General features: G+C 45.3%; 1 protein-coding gene across 2 annotated transcripts in view; it reads left to right on the top strand.

Moving 5' to 3' along the window:
* The window catches only part of LANCL2 (LanC like 2), a 179,615-nt gene that overhangs the window by 13,152 nt on the left and 140,848 nt on the right, over positions 1 to 25,615 (top strand). The gene's annotated exons all lie outside the window — the stretch shown is intronic.

Here is a 25,615-nt window from a genome sequence, read left to right as displayed (position 1 = left end):
ACTCCTCTGCAACTTGTTTTATCTCCCTGGGGTTTATTTGTTCTACTTTTGCTCCCTTCTCTCTGCAGGGCTGCAGTTTACTTCACCTCCTCCTTTGTTCTCTCTTTCTTATCCTTATCTTTGCTTTTTTTTCTCTCCCCCCCCCTTTGCTCTTCCTTAAACCCACCTTGCTATCAGGCTGATACAGTACAGTGTGCTCTGGTGGAGAGCACTGTTAACTGGCATTTGGATGCGTGTTTTCGACGTGCGTCCAACCCCCCCCTATTAGTCATTCCCACGCGATACAGTAAGTAAAATGTGCAGCCAAGCCGCACATTTTACTTTAAGAAATTAGCGCCTACCCAAAGGTAGGCATTAATTTCTGCCGGCGCCAGGGAAGTGCACAGAAAACAGTAAAAACTGCTTTTCTGTGCACCCTCCGACTTAATATCATGGCGATATTAAGTCGGAGGCCCTCAAAGTTAAAAAAAAAAAGTGAAATCGGCTCGCTGGTTGAAAACCGGACGCTCAATTTTGCCGGCGTCTGGTTTCCGAACCCGTGGCTGTCAGCGGGTTTGAGAACCGACGCCGGCAAAATTGAGCGGCGGCTGTCAAACTCGCTGACAGCCGCCGCTTCCGTCAAAAAAGAGGCGCTAGGGACGCGCTAGTGTCCCTAGTGCCTCTTTTTACCACGGACCCTAATTTAAATAAATTAACTTTCTGAATCGCGCGCGTGGTTTACTGTATCGGCCCGTATGTAAATAATGGTGGCTTGATCACTATTATACCATGCATTAGCACTGAGAACCAACAGGCTGCAGAAGGCAGAAGTGCCTCTTCCTGTCCCTCTCCTGTGGCTGCTTGTGCTTTATCATCATTACTACAGTGATAGAGGTTACACAGTTCTGGAGAAGAACGGTGCCAGGCCTGGAGAGACCAAGAATGTTCCTGGAGAGTCAGAGTTGGGGCTCTGATCCTAGAAATTCCAGGTCAGACATGGAGATTTGCTATTGCTGAGTGTTAGTAGGTGTCCCAGCATTAATGGTGGGGGTGGAAGGGAAATAGAACCAAAAGGTTACTAAGAGCCAAGAGAAACAGATAAGTATGAAAAAAAAAAGTGTGAAACTTGCTGGGCAGACTGGATGGGCCGTTTGGACTTCTTCTGCCGTCATTTCTATGTTTCTATGTCCCCCAAGTCATCGAGGGCACGCCAAATCCATTTTGGCCTTTCTCATGTTCTTGAAGAGGCATTTTGGCAGTTCAGCTGATTCCCACTGGTTATAGGATTATTTATCATGGAAAACACAGCACTTCATTATTTACACTTTTTTGCTGTAATGGAGAGGACTTTCCTGATGATGAAGTGATAATAACAATAGGGATGGGAAGGGAGGGAAATTTAGTTTTGTTTTCCTTTTCTTTTTGGGGGGGTCTTTTTCTCCACAAATTTTGTTTTGTGTAATGTTCATTTTGTTTCTTTAGTTAAAAAAAATGAAGTAAACATTGAACTCTCCCCAAAAAATGGAAAATAAAAAAGAAATGGGACCTCCTGTGCCCCCCACCCATCCCTCCCACCCAGAAAAAAATGCCAGGGCCAGGATCTTCCCCGGCCCCCACTTATCTGGTCCAGGGAGGATCTGCAGTCAAGGTCTAGGCCCCGGCCCAAGCCAGGGCCTTGTGTGGGGCCTAGGCCAAGGTTGCAGTGACCTACCATGGCCTAAGACAATGCAAGGCTGAGGCTTCGTCCTGAGCCTAGGCATCGTGGCCAACTGGTCCCGAAGCCTTGGCCTTGTGTAGGCCTAAGAAGCGGTAGGTCACTGTGACTTTGGCCTAGGCTTTATGCAAGGCCAGGCTTAGAAGCTTGGACCCGACACCTGGGCCATAACTTATAAGAACTTAAGATATGCCGTACTGGGTCAGACCAAGGGTCCATCAAGTTCAGTGTTCTGTCTCCAACAGTGGCCAGTCCAAGTCATAATTACCTCGCAAGTACCCAAACATTAAATAGATCCCAAGGTATTAATGCCGGCAACAAGCAGTGGGTATACCTTATTGATTAACAGCAGTTTATGGGCGTCTCCTCCAGGAACTTATCCAAACCTTTCTTTAAACCCAGCTACACTTACTGCCTTAACCACATACTCTGGTAACGAATTCCAAAGATTAATTGTGCATTGAGTGAAAAAGAATTTTCTCTGATTTGTTGTAAATGTTACTTGCTAACTTCATGGAGTGCCCCCTAGTCCGTATATTATCCAAAAGAGTAAATAACTGTTTCAAGTCCTGTTTAAGTCCTTTCATGATTTTGCAAACCTCTATCATATCCCCCCTCGGCCTTGTCTTTTCCAAACTGAACAGTCCTAACCTCTTTAGCCTTTCTTCATAGGGGAATTGTTCCTTCCCCTTTATCATTTTGGTCGCCCTGCTCTGTACTTTCTCCAGTGCAACTATATCTTTACTGAGATGAGGTAACCAGAATTTCACACAGTATTCAAGGTGCAGCCTAACCATGGCCTGGTGCAGAGACATTATGACATCCTCCGTTTTATATGCCATTTCCTTCCTAATAATTCCTAACATTCTGTTTACTTTTTTGACTCCCACAGCACACTGAGCCAATGATTTCAATGTAATATCAACTATGATGCCCAGATCTTTTCCCTGGGTGGTAACTCCTAATTTGGAACCTAACATCATATAACTACTGCATGGGTTATTTTTCCCTATATGCATCATCCTGCACTAGTCCACATTATTTCTCATCTACCATATGGACTCCCAATCTTCCAGTCTTGCAAGGTCCCCCTGCAAGTTATCACAATCCGCTTGTGACTTAACTACTCTGAATAATTTTGTGTCATTTGCAAATTTGATCACCTCATTCATACTCCTTTCCAGATCATTTATTAATACATAAAAAAGCACAGGTCCAAGTACAGATCCTTGAATCACACCACTGTTTACCTTTTTCCACTGTTAAAACAGATCATTTAATCCTATTCTCTGTTTCCTTTCTTTTAACCAGTTTGCAATCCACAAAAGGACATCACCTCCTATCCCATGACTTTTTAGTTTTCTTAGAAGCCTCTCATGCGGGACTTTGTCAAAAGCGTCCTGAAAATCCAAATATACCACATCTACCAGTTTGCCTTTATCCATGTTTATTCACCCCCTTCAAATAAATGTAGCAGATTTATGAAGCAAGACTTCCTTTCTGTAGGAGCTTGCCTGGGAGACCTGCCACAGCTATCCCCATGCTTCATCAGGTGGGAGGAGGACAGCCAAGGCCTGGGGTTCGGTGAGGACATTTCATCTGCTGGTGTCCTGCAGCGAGACTGAGCTTGCCTGGGAGATCTGCTGCTGCTGCTACTCCCTCGTTTCGTCAGACAGGAGGATAGCCAAGGCCTGGGGTTCTGTGATAACACTTTCATCTGCTGGAGTCCTGTGGCCTGCCGTCGCCAGCGTGCCAAAGGGGGCGCGCCCTTTAGGAAGGATTTGTGGCCACAGGAAGGGAGAAGAAATGGGAAGTTTCTGCCTTGTCCAGATGGTGAGATGGCCAATGCATGATCATCTAATCCAGCCTGGTGGGCATCAAGAAGTTCCAACTAAAGATCCTACAGGTGAGGACCCGGCCATGCACGTAAACTCCGTTACGCGCCGAAGTGCCGGGCCTCTCCAAAGGGGCATCTGGGATTGGGTCTGGGCATGGAGTGGTGGGGCAGGGGCCGGGCCAGGACAGTGCCATTCGATGCTGTCCTGGGGAAGTGTGTGCCGGCAGCCGGCTGGCGCATGGAGATTACTTCTGCTCCAGAGCAGCAGTAAGTACTAAAATAAAAAATTGGGGGATAGTTAGGTTAGGCTTACAGGGTGGGGAGGAGAGGGGAAGAGAGAAGAAGGTAAGGTAGGGGGGTAGAGAAGTTCCCTCCCATTCCGTTACTTAACTGGAGCGGACTGGGAGGGAACTGGGGGAGGCCCAATTGCTTCACTGCCGTATTTTGTGAAAATTCCCTCCTATGCGCACCACCTGCACATGCGTGCATGGATTTTAAAATCCAGCACACGCATGTTATAAAATTGGCATGTTCATGTGCTCGCTCCGGGAACCGCATGCACATGGATGTGCGCTGCTTTTAAAATCGACCTCTAAGTGTGTTGTTACATTAATCTACTATAATGTGGATTTGGAAGATTATGAGCATATGTTTGAATTTGCTTTGAATTCTTTTCCTTATTTGTATTTTCCTACTCACTATCTTTGACTTGGATGGTTGAATGCAATGTTTTGTTGTCTGAAAACTAATAAAGAATATATTGACTCCCTTTGTGTAAATCCATGCTGGCTATGTCCATTAAATCATGTCTATCTATATGTCTTGTGATTTTCTTCTTTATAATACTTTCCACAAATTTTCCACCATTGAAGTCAGGCTCACTGGTCTGTAGTTTCCCGGATAACATCTGGAGCCCTTTTAATATATCAGGGTTACATTAGCCTCTTTCCAGTCTTCAGGTACAATGGATGATTTTAATGCTAGGTTACAAATTACTTGTAATAGGTCTGAAATTTCATTTTTTAGTTCTTTCAGAAGCCTGAGATGTATACCATCTGGTCCAGGTGATTTGCTAGTCTTCAATTTATCAATCTGGCCTAATACATCTTCCAGATTCACCGTGATTTGGGTCTGTTCATCGGAATCTTCACTCTTGAAAACCATCTCCAGAACAGGTATCTCCCTAAAATCCTCCTTGGTAAACACCAAAGCAAAGAATTAATTTAGTCTTTCCATGATGGCCTTATCTTCCCTAAGTGCCCCTTTAACTCCTTGTTCATCTAAAGGTCCAACCAATTACCTCGTAGGCTGCTTCAGATATATTTAAAAAGTTTTTATTATGAGATTTTGCCTCTGTGGTCAACTTTTTTTCAAATTCTCTCTTAATCTGTCTTATCAATGTTTTACATTTAAATTGCCAATGCTTATGCTTTATCCTATTTTCTTCAGATGGATCCTTCTTCCAATTTTTGAAGGAAGTTCTTTTGGCTAAATAGCCTCTTTCACCTCACCTTTTAATCTTGCAGCAATCGTTTGGCCTTCCTTCCACCTTTCTTAATGCATGGAATACACCTGGACTGCACTTCTAAGATGGTATTTTTTTTTTAACAATGTCCATGCCTGTTTACATGTTTAACGTTTGTAGCTGTACCTTTCAGTTTTTTTCAAACTATTTTTCTCATTTTATAAAAGTTTCCCTTTTGAAATTTTAGTGCTAGAGCTGTGGATTTACTTATTGTCCAGTCATGAATTCAAAATTGATCATGTTATGATCACTATTGCCAAGCGGCCCCACCACTGTTACCTCTCTCCACATCCTGCGAGCCATTAAGAATTAGATTTAAAATAGCACTCTTTCTCGTAGGTTCCTGAACCAATTGCTGCATAAAGCTGCCGTTTATTCCATCCAGGAACTTTATCTCTCTAGCATGCTCCGATATTATATTTACCCAGTCAATATTGGGGGTAATTGAAATCTCCCATTATTACCGCACTACCAATTTGGTTAGCTTCCCTAATTTCTCTTAGCACTTCACTGTCCATCTCATCATTATGGCCAGGTGGACAGTAGTGTACTCCTAGCGCTATAGTGTTCCCCAACACACATGGGATTTCTACTCATAAAGATTCGATTGTGCATTTAGTCTCATGCAGGATGTTTATCCAGTTTGATTCTATGCCATCCTGGACATAAAGCACCCTCCCCCCCACCATGTTGCTCCTCCCTATCTTTGCAATAATTTGTACCCTATATTACTATCCCATTGGTTCTCATTCTTACACCATGTCTTTGAGATGCCAGTTAATTCTGTCTCAGTATTCACACTCTAACTCTCCTGTCTTACTTCTTAGAGTTCTGGCATTGGCATACAGACATTTCAAAGTGCATTTTTTGATTGTATTAACAACCTGCTTTTCAGTTGAGAGGGGGAAGGATTTCCCCTATATGGGGAGGGGAGAGGGTAATTGGCAGCAAAAGTAGACAAACCCCTCCTTCCCTCCTCATTGCCTATAGGTACTGGCAATTTAAATCTGGCCCTGGTTCACTTTTAAGGGCAGCTAGTTTAAGTCACCTGTACTCTACCTCCTTATTTCATAATCTGGCTATTCACCAATGCCCCTTTCCCTCACTCCCCCCTCCCATTTGCCAGTGATGCTTTACAATTTTATTAGTTTAATTCTTTCTTTTTTTCTTTTTAAAACTGAGTATGAAAACAGTCTGAACCCTAATAGTCCATTAAAGTAAATTTGCTTGCTGATATTTCAAGGGTAAGAATGGCCAAGTTTTATTGAAACTTCTCCCAGCTTTTCTGGGAGTGGCAATATAGCTCTAAAACCATAATCAGAATAGAATGTTCCCCCCCTGGGTAGTTATGATACACTATGAGTAGTTAAATAATTGAATTTTCTTCTAGGTCTTCCAATAACCCTTTGTGAGGACTGGCTGAGCAATTTCCTCTAGGTTGGAGCAGTAAACACGCTTACTCCAGCATTTTCTCATGCAACTTCTTTATTAAATCAAAAAGCAAAATAAATTTCACAATTACTGCCTACCTTTGCAGTCTTCTTTACAACACAACTTCCCAGAAAAGGTCAGGAGCTTCTACTCCCATAGTCACAGGCCTCCCTATCCTAGCTGGACTCTTATTCCTCTCTAGATGGTCATGCTTTCTGAGCTCCTCCTGCCCAGCAGGGTCCCACCCATACAGCATTCTCCCTTTTAGGGATTTAAGGTGGACCAGTCCTACACAGGTTTGTAGGGGAAAATAGGGACACATTCTCACATACTCCTTCCCTCAGCTTGGGCCACTTGGCCCAAGCGTCCTTATTCCCCCTGGATTCTAACCAGGGAAATGCTTCACATTGCCAGTCCACCTCATCTGGCCTCTCGCCACCTAGGCTTGGGCCCGGGGTTCTAGGGTCATGCTTACCCTCATCTAGTAGGGTTACCCTAGTCAGCACTACAACCACCACCCAGTGCGCCGTTCACGCAATGTGCACCCCCAGTCTTTTTACTAAGTCTTTTGTTGGCTCTGGGTTCAAATTCCACCCTGATGGAGCTTCTTGGATTGGCTGGAGGATCTCAAGTGCTGGTTTCTCTGGTATCAGCTGTGAGCGCTTCCTGGCATCTCGTATCTCATTTATAGTGCCACTCCTTGGCTCCTCTGCAGTTCCCATTTCTGAAGTTTCCGCAGCTCCTCCCTCTGTGGTCTCTGCAGCATCCTCATGATCTCCACAGTGCCTCCCTCTGGGCTCTCTGCGGTTTCTGTGTTCTCCACTATGCCTCCCTCTGGTGTCTCAGCAGCAGTGGCCCATCTGGCTTCCCTGCCGTGTCCGTGCTAGGCTAATCAGCGCTGCATTCTGCAGACCACTCTATGCTGCCCCCTTCTGGACATTCTGTGTTGCCACTTCCTGGCACTGCCTCCAGTCTCTTAGTAGAGAGCTGCTTTTATTATCTTACTAGGGGGACGGCCATCCCAGCACCCTCAAAGGGAGGGCTGTACTGAATGGTACCTCCCCACAAGTTCCACCTATTTGTCCCTAGCTAAAGGAGTTACTCTAAGGACACTACAATAATGAACCCCAGTGGGTCATTACACCCCCTACCCAGTTATTCAAAATTTGGGGATAGGTCAAAACTCATGCACAGATTTTCCAGTAGAATCACATAAATAATAAGCCTGAGAGGGAGTCGGTTGGACCGTTAGATGATTGAGGGGCTAAAGGAGCACTTAAGGAAGATAAGGTCATCGTGGAAAGACTAAATTAATTCTTCACTTCAGTGTTTACTGAGGAGGAAGTTGGGGAGATACCTATTCTGGCGATGGTTTTCAAGGGTGACAATTCAGATGAACTGACCCAAATCATGGTGAACCTGGAAGATGTATTAGGCCAGATTGACAAATTGAAGATTAGCAAATCACCTGGACTGGATGGTATACATCCCAGGGTTCTGAAATTAATTAATTAATTAATTAATTTGTAACTTATCATTAAAATCATCCATTTGTACCTGAAGAATGGAAGTTAGTCAATGTAACCCAGATATTTAAAAAGGACTCCAGAGCTGATCCAGGAATCGTGGAAACTATTATAAAGAATAAAATCACAGAACATATAGACAGACATGATTTAATACAACACAGCTAGCATAGATTTATGCAAGGGAAGTTTTGCCTCACAAATCTGCTACATTTTTTTGAAGGGGTGAATAAGCACATAGATAAAGGCAGACCGGTAGATGAGGTGTATTTGAATTTTCAGAAGGTATTTGACAAAGTCCCTTATGAGTGGCTTCTAAGAAAGCTAAAAAGTCATGGGATAGGAGGAGATGTCCTTTTATGGATTGCAAACTGGCTAAAAGATAGAAAACAGAGAGTAGGATTAAATGGTCAGTTTTGCCAGTGGAAAGAGGTAAACAGTGGAGTGCCTCAATGATCTGTACTTGGACTAGTGTTTTTTAATATATTTATAAAAGATCTGGAAAGAGGTACGACAAGTGAGGTGATCAATTTTGCAGATGACACAAAATTATTCAGAGTAGTTAAATCACAAGTGGATTGTAATAAATTGCAGGAGGATCTTGCAAAGCTGGAAGATTGGGCATCTATACGGCAGATGAAATATAATGTGGACAAGTGCAAGGTGATGTATATAGGGAAAAATAATCCAAGCTGTAGATACACAATGATAGGTTCCATTTTAGGAGTTACCTCCTAGGAAAAAGATCTGGGTATCATAGTTGATATTACATTGAAATCGTCCACTTAGTATGCTGTGGCAGTCAAAAAAGCAAACTGAATGATAGGAAGGGAATGGCAAATAAAACAGGATGTCCTAATGCCTCTGAATCACTCAATGGTTAGATCACACTTTGAATACTGCGTACAATTCTTGTCTCCGCATCTCAAAAAATATAGTTGTACTGGAGAAAATATAGAGAATGGCGACCAAAATGAGAACGGGGATGGAACAGCTCCCCTATGAGGAAAGGCTAAAGAGGTTAGAGCTGTTCAGCTTGGAGAAGAGACAGCTGAGGGGGAGATAAGATAGAGGTCTACAAAATCATGAAATGATTTGATTGGGTAAATGTGAAACGGTTATTTATTTTTTTGGATAATACAAAGACTAGGGGGCACTCCATGAAGTTAGCAAGTATCACATTTAAAACAAATTGGAGAAAATTCTTTTTCATTCAATGCACACTTAAGCTCTGGAATTCATTAGCAGAGGATGTGGTTAAGGAAACTAATGTAGCTGGGTTTAAAAAAAGTTTGTATAAGCTACTGGAGGATAAGTTCATAAACTGCTATTAATTAATGAGGAATAACCATTGCTTGTTCCCAACTTTAGTAGCATGGGATCTATTTAATGTTTGGGTACTTGCCAGGTGTTTGTAGGTTGGATTGGCCACCATTGGAGACAGGATATTGGGCTTGATGAATCCTTGGTTTGACTCAGTATGGCATATCTTATGTTTTTATGTGGTGGAAAAATTCAACCCATAGACCAGCGCTTCTCAACCGGTGTAATGCGACACACCAGTGTGTCGCCAAACACCGGCAGGTGTGTTGCATTTCCCAGTGTCCCACTGCCCCATTGTACTTTTCTCCCTTTTTCCAGCCCCCATGAGCCAATTGGAAGCCTCCTTTCTTCCTACCCCCACTGCCCAATGGGAGGCCTTCTCCATTCTACTTGCCCCTGCGCAGGCCAGTCGGAAGCCTCCTTCCTTCTACCTGCCAGTGGGAGTAGGAAGAAGGGAGGAAGCCTTTGATTGGCCGGTGAGGCAGGCATCACATAGCTCGTGGGTGGGGTGGGAGGAATAGCAATGTTGAACTCCGACGAAACAAGGCCGCCACGAGAGCCCATTCCCATGGCAGCGAAGAGGAAAACTCGACTCCGACCAAGCAAGGCTGCCACGGGACCTTGGTGGCGAAGAGGAAACCCGACCCCGACCAAGCAAGGCCGTCACACCCCTTGGCAGCGAAGAGGAAACCCGACCGAGACCGCCATGGGAGCCCATCCCTATGGTTGTGAAGAGGAAACCCGACTCCGATTGAGGCTACCACAGGAGCCCATTCCCATGGCGGCGAAAGAAGAAGGCCCGCCAGAGTAAAGCCATGGTGGAACCGGAGCCCATCCCTGCAGTGAAGGAAGAAGTTTTTGGTGAGAGCTGGTGTGTCTGTATGTGAATGAGTGCCTGTGTGAAAGCTGATGTTTCTGTGTGTGAATGAGTGCCTGGGTGAAAGCTGATGTGTCTGTGTATGAATGAGTGCCTGGGTGAGAGTTAGTGTGTGTGGGTGTGAATGGATGCCAGGGTGAGAGCTGGTGTGTGTGGGTGTGACTGGAAGTCTGGGTGAGAGATGTTGTGAATCGGTTCTTGGGTGAGAGCTTGTGTGTGTGGGTACTTGGGTGAGAGCTTGTGTCTGAGGGTGTGTGGGTGCCTGGGTGAGAGCTTGTGTGAATGGGTGTCAGGGTGAGAGCTGGTGTGTGTGTGGGTGCTTGGGTGACAGCTTGTGTGTGTGTGTGGGTGTGAATGGAAGACTGGGTGAGAGCTGGTGTGAATGGGTGCCAGGGTGAGAGCTGGTGTGAATGGGTGCTTGGGTGAGAGCTTGTGGGTGTGAATGGAAGCCTGGGTGAGAGCTGGTGTGAATGGATGCGAGAGCATTTGTGTGTGATTAAGAGCTTGTATAAAGGAGACCATGAGTGTGTTTGAGAGGGAGACTGGTCAGGGAGGTGATGTGTTTCTGTGAGAGAGAGAGAGACTGGTCAGGAAGATGACTAGTGTGCGTATGTGAGAGAGATACTGGTCAGGAAGATGACTGGTGTGAGAGAGATCGAGACTGGTCATGGGGTCTAATTGGAGGTGTGTGTGTGAGTGACTGGTTGTGGGCGCTAAGGAAGAGGACTGTGAGGACAGAGCTTCAGCAGCCCTTGCTGCTTCTGGTGAGTGCTATTGGCCTGGAAGGAAAGGAGTAGGAGAGTTGCTGGAGAGAGTAAGTAAAAGTGGCTTTTTAAATTGATTGATTGATTGATTGCCATTTTAATTATTGGGTATTATGCAATGTCTGCTGTTTTGAAATATTTTATTGATATTTGGACATGTTTTAATAATTTTTATGAGTTTTTAATTGTTGGATATTATTCTGTTCAGCAGCTGTTTTGTAACATTTATTAGTATAGCTTTACAATTATTTCTGTGTGGGGCTCTATAGCAGCTTGGCTTATTCTGTTTTCCCAATAGGAAATGTATTAGTGTTTAGGGCCTGGTTTAATAGTTGTATTTCTTAGATAGGATTGTTACTGTTTGAGTGTCTTCCATAATACAGGTTTAACTTTGTGCTGGTTAGTTTGTGTGCATTATTGCAAATCCTGAGAGTCAGGTGCTATATTTCTCTTTCCATTTCTCCAGGTTCGCACTGCATGCAGAGTGGCTTTTTTTGTTTTCCATTCCAGTTTCTGTCTCCATATTTATAATTTGTGGTTTTTCTGTACTTGGTGAAGGGTGTGTGACTAAGGTGGGGTATTTTACTAGCATGTAGGCATTTGTATCAATCTTATTTATTGTGTTTTCTCAATAGGATATGCATTAGTGGTAAATTACTGTCTTTTCATAAGGAAGGCTATTGTGCCTGGTAATAAAAGGAGTTTGTTTTGCTTTTACTGAGATGTCATCAGAATCAGAATATCTTTTTTTATATGGCGAGTTGTAAGGGTAATGCCCTAGATCTGCTCTGCACTTATTGCTGTGGGTTGAGGGGATTCCTGTGGATGTAGAGTGCATGTTTACATTTAGCCCCGTGTTGGTCACATGTCCAGTGTGTCACGCAAGTGAGAACCCTCTGTCAGGTGTGTCCCGGCCAAAAAAAGGCTGAGAACTACTGCCATAGACCATCGATGCCTGACAGAAGAGAATTGCACAGACTCAAAGGCACATCTAATTGTCTCTGCTGCTCTAACTGATGGCAGAAAGCTCTTCCCACAAGGGTCGACAGATCCAGAGAGAAGAAGGGTCAAGTAAAAGTCCCTGACCTCCGCCCAAATTTTCTCCTGATCCGTGGAGGGAGTCCCTTTGGCATGCACCAGGGCCATGATCTACTTCTGGGTACCCCTCATCCAACCCATAGAAGGAACATGAGCTGCAATCCATTCCCCAAAGTAAGCTGATTCTTGATCTCACAAACGCCTCCAGGCCTTGCCACTCCTTGAGGAGATGGAGGGTGCATTTCTTCTCCATGAACTCGTGGTCCATAATATCTGAGAGGTCTGTACTCGATATCTCTGCATTGGTCCCTGTCAATGCTTCTGACATAATCCTGACACAAACATTTGAGGTGGACTTTCTACATGTCCAACCACTGGCTCTTGAGGCAAAATTCACCTCAGTGGTGCGCCATTCCTTCCAGAACTCTCAGATCATCCCCATGAGGCCTCCTCCTTTAGTAAAGAGTGATTGAAATGCGAGTGGGTAGCTCAAGGCCAGGCTGAGTCAAGCCTCACCTTCACGGCCGCCAGTTGGTGATCAGAGAAGGCTGCCACCTCAGTGGCACTCAAAATGGTCCATGACTTTAAGTAACCCGCTCCCGGACCACCAGGGACTTTTGGCAAGTCTTGGGGGACCCTCCTGACCCCCACAAGTCTTGCCAAAAGTTCAGTGGGTCCGGTAGCGACCTCCTGCACTCCGGCTATCGGCTGCCAGTATTCAAAATGGCGCCGATAGCCTTTGCCCTCACTATGTCACAGGGACCGACCATTGGCCCCTGTGACATAGTGAGGGCAAAGGCTATCGGCGCCATTTTGAATACTGGCAGCCGATGGCTGGAGTGCAGGAGGTCGCTCCCGGACCCCCGCTGGACTTTCAGCAAGTCTTGTGGGGGTCAGGAGGGTCCCCCAAGACTTGCCAAAGTCCCTGATGGTCCGGTGCCATTGGTCAGCCCCTATCACATGGTAGGAGCACAAGATGGCGCTGATGGCCATGTAACAGGGGCTGACCAATGGCACCGGTAGCCCCTGTGACATAGTACATCAAAGGCTATTGGTGCCATTTTGAAACCGGCAGCCGAGGGTGTGAGTGCAGGGGATGGCTCCCGGACCCTCCGCTGGACCACCAGGGAGTTTTGGTAAGTCGGGGGGGTCAGGAGGGTGGGGGGTTTGTTTAAATTGGCTCCTTTAGGTGGCCGAATAATTCGGCAAAGATTTGTTGTATTCGTGGGGAATCGTGATACGTTTCACTTCCCCACAAATACAACGAATATGGCCCTATACATTGCGGATTCCCAATTCGTAAGGAATGAATGCACACCCCTACCTCCCACATCTGGACAAAGGTGCAGGAAGTGGAGTCGGCCAGGTGATCCAGCTGCCAGACATCAGCTGGCAGAAGCTGTTAACCGTCTCCCCCAAAAAATGCGGCTAAGGAGTGTAAGGCTCTCAACTGCCATGGTCGAGGCTCTCGAGGGTACAGTTAAAGTCACCCCTCGAGCACTATCTCCTTCTCCGCATCCAAGGTCTGTAGTAGGGCTGATAAACAGGAAAAGAATGCCAGTCTTTCGGGCCCCTATATCGGGGTGTACACGTTGATCAAATTGATTGTGCAACCTTCAACCTGAACCTGCAGGTGTAGCATTCTGCCTGGCATGATAGACTGGACTTCCAGCATGTCAGTTTGCAAGGATTTTGCAAGCAGGATGGCCACTCTTCAGCACATCCAGAATGGCTGAAAAAATGCCCTGCCATGCCACTGCAGGAGTCAGCTGGCTTTGCTTTTTGGAGTGGAGTGGGTCTCCTGCAGGGAGCTTAGTAGCCTCCTCGCTGAAAGAAGGAAAGAACCCAGCTCCTGCAGAGATTATTTTTGCAGCCTTTCATGTTCAAGGTGCTGAGTGTCAAAGCCATCCTCTATCAGGATTGTAGTCAGACCCATCCTCTATCAAGATTGTAGTGCAGCAGTCCTTGCAACTCTTCACGGGAGAGATGCCAGGTGCATACTGAACCTTTGGGCTCTTCTAATGTCCTTGGAGCCTGAAAGTTTGCTCTCTTTGAGGTGGTCCAAAAGAGCTGCAACATTGCTCTACATTGGGCCACATTTGGAGAGCCCTGCCAACTCTGTTTTTACGCTCCTCTGATACCTCCTCAACGCTCCATTTCCTTAATGGAAATCTGCTGGGGTGAGCATGGTGAGTCTCTGAACCCACCCCCGGGGTTGTCTTGAACTGGGGAACCCCATGCTTGATGGTAACCTAACCCCTGTGGGTCCTACGCATGCGCTTAGCGGCTCAAGGCTCTCTTCTTCATGCCTGCCCCCAGGTTCCAGCTGCATGGATGTTCCGGTGACCCTCTGGATGACAACTGGGAAACCACTAAACCTTGCTGGGAGACAGACTCTAGATCGGCCTTTTCCATCCTAGTGCCTATATCACCATCTCCTCCTCCAGCTGTGCCAAACTCCCCTCCCCCTCACTAGGGCATGGAGCTCCAGAGATAAGCCCCAGAATCAAGCTCTGCATCCCACTTTTACTGGGGCCCCCTCCCAGGGAGTAACCTTCTTCCCAGAATACAGCAATAAGGACTAGCATTGCATCCAGTGGTGTGACAAAGGTGGGGAGCGGAGTTCCTCGGGTGGGGGGTGGAGCATTTATGGGTTCAGTGGAGGTGGGGGGGATTCCAAATTTCAGGACACAATATGGATTAAAAATTCAGGCTATGAGAGCCTGCGTCTCCCACTTTGAGGACAATGTCAGTGGTGTGTCCCACTCAATATTCTGCATCCCCAGAGGTGTAGTTGGGACAGCACAGGTGACCTCTTTGGCGCTATGCCGGGCTCTGGCCCGATGTGCCTTCCTATTAGCCTTAGGGATCTTAGTTTTTCCTTCTCCTGCTTCCCTCCCCCTTCTCTTACCCAGACTTACCTACCTGGTGTCTGAAGGGCCAGGAGTATAGGGTTTCAGAGGCGTCAGGTCACTAAAGTTTGGGATTTCTAAATCCAGTCCCTTCTGACTTTTCTTCATCAGGATTCCTTCCTCATCTCGTGATTCAGCTTCTGTTCTCTCTCCTTGCGTCCCCAAAGCAGTGGTGGTTTCCCTGGGGGTTGGCGTCAAGTCGTCAGCCAAATTTCTAGGGTCAGTGTGGGAGTAGTCCACGGGGATGTTTTCTTCTATTCCAGCCTGCAATGTGGTTCCAACAGTGCTGTCAGAGGGGCAGGGGTGCTGTTTTGACAGAGGCTTTGCCAGATTTGGGTTTTTTGTTTCTTCTTCCTGGTATTTTTGCACTCACAATCATAGAATCAGGATTCTTGGTCCGAGTTTTTGGCCCTTTCTAGGAGGGTCCAGCTGGGTTAGAGGGAAGGTATTGTGGGAATTTTGTTTCCGCAATGGCAAAACCAGCAGAGTCGGGCCTCTTGCTGGGTGCTGTATATTGTTAGAGGGGCTGGGGTCCTGTCGGTGGTGGTGATGGGACTGGGGCCTTTCCTTCCAGTTACTGATGTTCTGGTAGAAGTGTTGTCCTTAGGACTACACCCAGAGGGTCTGAGGCTTTCCTTTGAGAGGCTGAAGGGGTTACCGTGGCTGAGGCGCCTGGTGCTGCATCTGCAGGGTTGGCTCTCTTGATAATTCTTGGCCAAAGGGCACCCCTTGCAGGTGTCCCTACTTCCTTGCCCTGAGGTATAGTATACATGGTACATAAAGCCCTCATGAGGGATGATAAACCATCCCTCAGCCTCCTCTTGCCATCATTGGAGCTTATTCAATACCATAATCCTGTAGGATACTATGTGTTTCAGGGTGCGGTCCTTACATCCCATCAGGATTGCTGTTATCTGTGACTTTAGCTCGCCTAGGAAACTCAGTTGTGCTGCCAAAACTTCAGTCGGAAGGGGGAGAACATTGGACAATGGTCCCCAGCTCATCTAGGGGTTATAAGGGGTGAAACACCTCATTGACCACCAGCTCCTCCATGAGCACCTTATGAGCAGTAGCAAAGTTGGCAAAGAACAGCATGACTTTGCCATACATTTTTCTGCAGGCAACGATGTTTTTAGGACCGAGTAGTTTCGCCATTGCAGAAGTATAATCTTGAGGCTCCTAACCTGGGACCATTTGGCATTTCAGCCCATGCTTGTGCCCGATGCTGATTCTGGCAGGGACATTCTTACGGGGAATGGGCTTAGTAATTTGATTTGCATTGTCGCCAGCCACCACTGCCGCAGAGGCTGGGGCTTTGCATTCAGATGCAGTATGGACAGGGGGGGTTTCATCCACTGAACTGACATTAGTGTATGATTTTGTTTCCTGCTGCCTTTTCCCCCTTTCTTTGGGTGCTTCTTGGGGCCAGGTACTATTCTCAGCAGGACAGTAACAGTAGCAGTAGTGTAGGGTACAAGAACTGCCCAAATAGTTTAGGGGTGATGACTTGTTCTCGGGTCTTGCCGGCGCTGCGGCAAGGATGACAGTGGTGTTCCCTTTCCTCCAGGAAGCTGAAGGCTTCTTCCTCATATGTGGGAGGTGAGGAGCAGCTGCAGGTGTGTAGCGTTTGTTGTTCCGGCTGCAGCTGTGCAATAGTAGTTGGTTGGGTAGGTGAAGTGTACCCTGTGGCTCTTAGGATCTCAATTATTGGGGGAGGGAAAGGTGTCTAGGTCTATTCTCTCCTCTCTTCTCTTTTGTGCAATCCTTGGCATTGGGTGCTTGAGGTAAGGGCTTAGCACACACAGGCCGATAAGGTAAAAGTTGCAGGAGAGCACGCGATTCAGTAAAAAAAAAAAAAATTCAAATTAGGGTCCGCGTGTCCCTAGCGCCTCTTTTTTTGACAGGAGTGGTGGCTGTCGAGTTTGACAGCTGACGCTCAATTTTGCCGGCGTCGGTTCTCAAACCCGCTGACAGCCACGGTTTCGGAAACCAGACGCTGGCAAAGTTGAGCGTCCGGTTTTCAACCCGCGAGCCACAGGCTGATTTAAAATTTATTTTTTTTTTAATTTTTAGTTATTTTTTACTTTGGGACCTCCGACTTAATGTCGCCATGATATTAAGTCGGAGGGTGCACAGAAAAGCAGGTTTTACTGCTTTTCTGTACACTTTCCCGGTGCCGGCAGAAATGAACACTTATCTTTGGGTAGGCGCTAATTTCTGAAAGTAAAATGTGCAGCTTGGTTGCACATTTTACTTACTGAATCGCGCGGGAATAACTAATAGGGCCATCAACATGCATTTGCATGTTGCGGGCGCTATTAGTTTCGGGGAGGAGGGGGTTGGCCGCACGTTTTTGACATGCTGTTGCCCCTTACTGAATAAGGGGTAAAGCTAGCGTGTCAAAAACGCGCGGCCAAACTGAATCGGCCTGACAAAGAGGAATAAAGTTCAGAGGGTTAGAAAAAAAAATGGTACCATAGTAGTGTGTGGGATGAAACCTCCCCCCCCCCCTTCCCAAGGGAGAGGGAGGTAAAGAGCATGCTACCATTTAAGAGATCAGCAGCAGAACAAAAGAGGGCAATGCAGATATGTAACATGAACCGCCAGCCCAGGAAAACCAGAGTGAGATTGAAAATGTTGCCAGAGCGCTTATTGTGAAGGTGCTTAAATGACCATTGAATAGATGACTCAGGTAGGGTATTTGCATGTCACAGAACCCTGGACTCCTGCTGGTAACTTGCGCGACCTTAGAGCCTCCTTCCTAGCACGACCCACTGCGGCTGCCTGTCTGCTAGTAATGAAAACGGCCCCTGAGTTTATCGGCGGCCATTTTCATTACTGGCAGACGGCCGGTTATGAAAACAGACGCCGGTAAACTCAGCCTCGGTTTTCATAACCTGTGTGTGAGCGAAGCAGAGGACAGCAGTGAGGTCAATAATGGGTGAGTTTCAGACGGTAGAGGAGGTGAGTCCCACCGTGCCTGTCTTACCAGGGGCTCGTGCTAGCAGCAGCACTGAGGCAGGCTCGGTAAAGGGGCAGTTTGAGCGGGCGCTCCGTGTTTTAGACGGAGGGAGGGGGCAGTAATAACGGTAACGGTCTGGCTGGCAGTGGGCCGCATTGCGCTGCCGCCCTCTTCTCCGGAGCTGCTAACTCTGGGGATTTTTCCGGAACCGCCGTCAGGCTCTAGTGCCGGAGAGGCTCCCCCCTAGCTGAACGGCCACCGAAAACGTCCCCCTCGCTCAACCCTGTCGCCCTAAGCACCTGTTTCGTTTGCTTTATATATGTTATAGTATTTAAAGGAAATGAAGAGTGGCTTTCTCCCCTTTAAACGCTTCCATTTTTAATTACTTCAATAAAAGGTTAACCATCTCATTACCTATCAAATAACCAAGGAGGCGGCCATTTTAATTATTATTATTTACTTTAAAAAACACATACAGAAAAGCAGTTTTTTCTACTTTTCTGTACTTCTTTTCAATGCGCTTAGCTATTAACGCCTGCTCCAGGCAGGCATTATTATCTGAGCGATAAATGTGCATGCGGAGTGAATGAGTAATAGCCTCATTCACATACATTTGCATGTGATGAGCGCTATCTCATTCACTCCGCGTTAGACGCGTGTTAAATAGGCACTAATCCCCTTATTGCATTAGGGGATTGATTAGCGCCTATTTTTCACGTGTCTAACTGCTCGTTAAGAGTGCGCTCGGCTGAGCGCACAATATTGCATCGGCCCCTCAGACTGAAAAAGTCCTGCATTGCAGAATTCTGACAGAGAGAGATTTGTGAGAGAAATGTATTGAAAAACAGTCCTAGGAAGGCAACATATTCTCACCCTGTCTAACAAGGGAAGTCAGAAGCCTTGGGTGCCTAGTTCTCAGACAACAAAAAAAGCCATGAAGGATGGAAGTATTTGCACATATTTTCTTTCCATAGTCCTGCTTAGGTCTTGGCCTTTTACCTGAGAAGAGGTGATCCTTCCAGGCTAGGTACCAGCAAATAATTGGCCATGAGCTTAGCTGAGCTGTAATCACTGAAAGCTGAGATTGCTCAGAGCTTGAATCAGAGTGATATGGAAATCATGAGCTTAGTGGAGCTGTGAACTCTAGCAAGGAAAAACCTTTCTACTGAGGAAGAAGAGCCCAAGGATAGCAGGAGATGTAGAGGTGGAAATGGGTCCCCCTCCCCCCAGGAGGAGGAGGACCACAGCGGCAGATCGGGAGGAAGGTGTGGACCTAGGCAGCAGACCAGAAGGCAGAGTTGGATCCCCCAAAAGGGAGTGGACCCCAGCAGCAGACTAGGAGGTGGAGTTTTGTCACCCAGAAGGGAGTGGACACCAGCAGACCAGAAGGCAGTCAGATCCTCCCAGGAGGATATGGACCCCAGTGAAAGACCAGGAGGCAGAGTTGGGTTCCCCAAAAGAGTGTGGACTCCAGCAGCAAACCAGGAATATAAGAAATTGCCATGCTGGGTCAGACCAAGGGTCCATCAAGCCCAGCTTCCTGTTTCCAGCAGAGGCCAAACCAGGCCACAAGAACCTGGCAATTACCCAAACACTGAGAAGATCCCATGCTACTGATGCAATTAATGGCAGTGGCTATTCCCTAAGAAAACTTGATTAATAGCCGTTAATGGACTTCTCCTCCAAGAACTTATCCAAACCTTTTTTGAACCCAGCTACACTAACTGCACTAACCACATCCTCAGGCAACAAATTCCAGAGCTTTATTGTGCGTTGAGTGAAAAAGAATTTTCTCCGATTAGTCTTAAATGTGCTACTTGCTAACTTCATGGAATGCCCCCTAGTCCTTCTATTATTCGAAAGTGTAAATAACCAATTCACATCTACTCGTTCAAGACCTTTCATGATCTTACAGACCTCTATCATATCCCCCTCAGCCGTCTCTTCTCCAAGCTGAACAGCCCTAACCTCTTCAGCCTTTCCTCATAGGGGAGCTGTTCTATCCCCTTTATCATCTTGGTTGCCCTTCTTTGTACCTTCTCCATCGCAACTATATCTTTTTGAGATGCGGCGGTGCAGTCTCACCATGGAGCGATATAGAGACATTATGACAGTCTAATAAACCTGTATATATTTTTTAGGGATGTGAATCGTTTTTTGACGATTTAAAATATCGTCCGATATATTTTAAATCGTCAAAAATCGTTAGAGGCGATATTTAATAGGAATTCCCCCGATTTATCGTCAAAAATCGTAAATTGGGGGAAGGGGGAGGGCGGGAAAACCGGCACACTAAAACATCCCTAAAACCCACCCCGACCCTTTAAAATAAATCCCCCACCCTCCCGAACCCCCCCAAAATGCCTTAAATTACCTGGGGTCCAGAGGGGGCTCCCGGTGTGATCTTTTACTCTCGGGCCTCCGGTGCGTTGTAGAAATGGCGCCGGCCATATTGCCGTACGGCAAAATGGCGCCGGCCGTACGGCAACACGATTCGAGTGCAGGAGGTCGTTCCCAGACCCCCGCTGGACTTTTGGCAAGTCTTGTGGGGGTCAGGAGGCCCCCCCCCAAGCTGGCCAAAAGTCCCTGGGGGTCCAGCGGGGGTCCGGGAGCGATCTCCTACGCTCCTGACGTTGGGGGGACAAAAAACAAAATGGCGCCGGCACCATTTCTACAACGCACCGGAGGCCCGAGAGTAAAAGATCACACCAGGACCCCCCCTCTAGACCCCAGGTAATTTAAGGCATTTTGGGGGGGTTCGGGAGGGTGGGGGATTTATTTTAAAGGGTCGGGGTGGGTTTTAGTGATGTTTTAGTGTGCCGGTTTTCCTGCCCTCCCCCGATTTACAATTTACACGATATTTAAAAAAACAAAACTGCGACGATCCGATTCCCTCCCCCCCCCAGCCGAAATCGATCGTTAAGACGATCGATCACACGATTCACATCTCTAATATTTTTACATACTGCCAGCCTTGTTCAGAGTCCCATTTGCTTTTCTGGGGTGAAGGGAGGGAAATCCCACTCACTAACATCTTCTTCCCCAGGTGGAGGCACCAAGCATGAGAATGCGAGGACCGACATAGTCTATGTAGCAGTAATGAATAGGCATCAGACAGCAGCATTCATGGCAGGCAGGAGGAGGGAAGGCAAAGAGGGCAAAAAGAGGGTTTGTCCTCCCGAGCCTCTTCCTTTTATTGTACATTCATACAAAGGCAGATGATGTGTCATTACATGATTGGCTACTTTCCCATAGCAACAGAAGAGTCATTACACCATTGGCTTTGGCTCAGGGGGTGTGCACGGATCATATCATTGGCTGCTGAAATCTATACCTCCTGACTTTGTCCTGCCTCTGACTAGGGAAAACCCAGCCCTTCTTTCAGGCTAACAGGATTAATTATAGGCCAGAGAAATACATGAAGTCAGGTATCCTCTCCTAGGCAGAGAGGCTTAAGCACAAGTGATGCTTTTATTCAGGCAAATGTCAGGGAGAAGGGAAGTTAGTGTTTAACCCTGATGAAATGGCTTGCTGGCAAGCGCATATTTCCCACATCTCACCCTTTCTGTTTTTGTTTAGGGCAGCTCAGTAAAGCTTTAGACCCTTACTGAAATCTGTTATGTCTTGGTATGGGCTGGAAATAGGGGAAGAGGGATTATGGAGAGAAGAAAGCTGATTCGGCGTGGTGTGCCAGCTGCCGATGAGCTTCTGAATCTCCATATCACCCAGAGCAGGTGCAGGTGGTGTGCCAACTCTGCAGGGCTCCGGATTCCCTATTAGGCATCTTACAAGACATCTTTGTATCCGGGCTGAGAGCAAGGTTTCAATATGGATATGAGGGTTGGGTATGCACTGAATACAGCATCACAGGCAAACAATTAAGATAATTACAGTAATTATAATAGAAATCACCCCTTTTGAGACCAGAAATATCAGGGAGTCAGGACCATAGCCAGTCCCATGGAGAAGTTGGTATTCTGTCTGAAAGTGGTGCATCAGCAACCATGGTTTCTATCTGCTCTATGGTATGTGTGAGGTTTGCTTTATAAACTGATATGTACACACAGCAATGAGATCCAATTAATGCACAAACACCACCCTTTAAGGCTAAGATGGTTTCTAATGTTAAAGCTAAAATAGTGTCTAAGGTATAGCTGTTCTGTAATGCTACTTCTCTAATCTAAGAGACTTCTGTTGTGAGTAGTTTTAATGCATGGACTGTCTGATTAAATATGGCAGTCGTCCAGTTAGCTAGGATGTGTAAGTCTCTGTAATTCATATCTGTCCCCATTAGGGGAAACTGGCTTCTAGCTATCTGAGTTTCTGTATACTTTTCTATGGGATTTTTTATCGCCTCCCTTTTGTTACGGAGCCTTGCTTTGGGTAAATTTTTGACTGCATAGTATGAGGGGAGGATGAAGCCTAAAGTGCATCTGTCTCTCCATCTTGGGGAAATGTACATATATGCTCTACGCCCACATAACATCCATATGTTTCCTAACAGATTAGTGGACATGTCATTGGTTATCATTTGGGCTATATAACTACAAAAGGTAAATCCTTCATCCCCTCTATACTTTCTGTACCTGCTTGGGTCTCCCACTGCACATCCTGAAATCTGCCAATTGCATACATATATGTGGTATAACTATGCAAGTGTTCAGTGATTAATACAAATGTTCAGTTACAATATGGATATTTCCCAGCTGAATTCCCTTTCCCATCCCCTGTATCATAGTCCCAACAAAGAGCGGCAGTCTCTTGAATACAGCTACCAATGTGTAGTATGGTAGTATTAACTGGAGAGTTAATGAAAACCTCTCTGTAAAGGATAATTAGTCCATACTGTAAGGTTAAATGGTACAGCATGCATCAGTAGTTCTCCGCAGGCTTGGGTTGGCATGTGTGTGCAGATCTAACAGTCTGTTCGATTCAACAGGTGTGAAAAGTTCTGATTCGAGGATGTACATGTTGTACTGTCAGAGTCCTTGTTCTGAATTCGCCATAGCTGGAGAAATAAGGCAAAAGATGAGGATGCAGAACACAATTGTTAATGAGTTGGCATTCAGGCAAGAAAAAGCGGCTAATAAGTTCTCTGGAGTTTTCTCAAGGCCTTGCTGTTCCAAGAGTTGTGCAGATTGGTTGGATAGGGCCTTGATCTGTCCCCAGGTCATGTGGTGCTGCTTTTTGCAAGGAGTCCGGTCTCTGTCCTTCTGAGGGCTGTGGAGGCTCAGGGAGAAGTTTGGGATCGGGTCCTGTAGACCTGGACACCTTTCCATCTTTCCACGGCTTGATACCTGTGGAAGCAAGCAGAGAAACATATCCTCGTTCCCCATTTTAAGGGAACGGGACCGTACCAGACATTAAATATTCTATACAAAACTGATGGCTGTGGGTGACTAACCCTAGTCCCATAATGATTACTCATGGCTGTGTTTTTATGTGAACCTGATATGTTTAGATGATTTAAAGTAAACAATACTTTGTTCAGGGGGAAAATCCAGGGGCAATCCCCCTTTTTTCTTTTTGTTTGGTCCAGAGCTCTTAAGGGTATGATTTGCTCTCTCCACAATGGCTTGCCCTGTGGTGTTGTAGGGGATGCCAAATAAATATTTAATGTTCAATTATTGACAAAATTCATGCAAAGGAATGGCTGCAGTAAGCAGAGCCATTATCAGTTTTCAGAACTGAGGGTAACCCCATTATCAAGAATTTTTTATGCAGTGATCAATTTTCATTCAGTAAAATAGCAATAAATGTAAATTAATCATTTAAAGGAAAAGTCATTTGCAGTAAGCAGAATCAAATGACAAGTATATTAGACATTACATTAAACATATGTTACACAAGACTGACATATATTCATTCATCTTGCAAATATTAATTTACACAAAACTGACACATATTCATCCATCCTGCAAATATTTCTTGCATCAAGACAGACAACAGATAACACATAATATGAGCTAAAAACCTTATCAAAAAGTTATCAAAAACAAAATTAGATCAAGGATCAAAAATCAAAAGTCAAAAGGCGTTAGAAAAATGTTTGAAAATGTTAAAATAAACTGCAAAGTGTCCATCTTCACATCTCTTCATGGCAGGAAGGCTGTAAATCTGGAAAATATTAAAAACTGGCATACAGCAAAAATTTATTAAGGTAAGGATTAAAGTGAAATTCTTACTTTAACCTTGAAGAAATCAATTCTATCAATCAATTTAATAAAATCAATTTGGATTTGCAAGAAAAGGCTTGTGAGGGATTGCTTTAGATGTAGCAACCTCTGTCAGTAAAAATTATAAGGTTCAGAATTCTGTATAAATTTGTGAAAAAGAAAATAAAACTGAAGTTTCCTTAATACAGAAGGTCTGTAGGCCTGAAAAATAAAAACTATTATACAACAGAATTATTAAAACAATAATATAATATAACTTGTAGAATAACATAGCGCCTCCTAGTGGAGACCTCATCATTACATTATAGATTGCAACTATTGTTCCAGGTTGCAATCAATAATACTCTGAGCTTACTTTCAATGTGGAATATCAGAATAGAATTTCTTCTTATAATTATTAGAATAGGAAATTAAACATGCTGTTTGCTCAGCTCTGTCTGCTGCATGCTAAAGTGACTGTAACTACTATTAATCTGTCTGAGTTATAACATATATAAACTAGAGAGAGAAACTGCAGGACTAAGTCCAGTTTTTTTCTTTTCAAAAGTTCTCCCTCCCTCCCCCATGAGTGGCTAGCAAGAGTTACAGAAGACAGTAAAGGGGGGGGAGGAGCAGTGTTTCTCAAAAGAAAAGAACTACACCCAAGGAGTTAATCCTTCAGTCAATAGAAACTTAAGATTTACTTTGTTTAACAATAGATACCATCAACCACAGACAATGGCTTGGCAAGGACTGATTCCTTGCAGACAGACACCATTCCAATCCACTTTTGTCCTGAAGGTAGAATCACAGTAGCAATTCAAACTATAAACTTAAATCTTAGAGAAATGGAGTCATTTTAAATGTGAGCCAAATAAACTTTGCAAAAGAGAAATTTTCACATGTAATTTACACAGAATATTATTCAAATCTCAGTACAGTTTTAACATAAGCTCTGCATACACTTTGTGGGGGAAAATACTCTCAAAGTATGCAGATGTTTTGTAACTGAATTTCAAATAGAAATCATTTTTTTTTCCAAATCTGTACTGTTTGTAAAGGGAAACCATTTTTTCCAAATTTGTACTGTTTGTAAAGGGAAACCATTTTTTTTTTTTTTTTCATAGTGATATTTTCTTTGCTTGTAACGCAGGAGTCTAATTAAATCTTTTTTTTCATAATGATATGCTGATTTCTTTGAAGACCTGTGGGCATAGCCACTGCACATGGCACTCAACTCTATTGCTGCCACACCTAGTTCTTTGTTTCTTTCTGTAATGGGAAAGGCTTGAATCCCTTTCAATAATTCCTCTCTTGTGAGATTTCCATGTTCTAGGTGAAATCCCATGGTGGTTGGTGGGGGAAGGGCTTGCAGGCAAGATGGAGGAAGGCTAGTTTTTCTGACCTCAGTGTTTTCTATTTCCTGGGGCATTTTCTCTGAGGTGGATGCAGAGGAAGCCACAGGAGCCATGTGAGTGTGTGTCCCCAGATGTTCTATTTCATTTTCTGTCCCCCTTTGTTCATGGTTCTTTTCTGAGATGGGGAAGGCTTGAAGTCCTTCTAATAATTCTG

This window comes from Rhinatrema bivittatum, chromosome 2, assembly GCF_901001135.1.
Source record: "Rhinatrema bivittatum chromosome 2, aRhiBiv1.1, whole genome shotgun sequence".
In the NCBI taxonomy this organism is placed as follows: domain Eukaryota; kingdom Metazoa; phylum Chordata; class Amphibia; order Gymnophiona; family Rhinatrematidae; genus Rhinatrema; species Rhinatrema bivittatum.
This window is presented reverse-complemented; position numbering and strand designations above follow the sequence as displayed.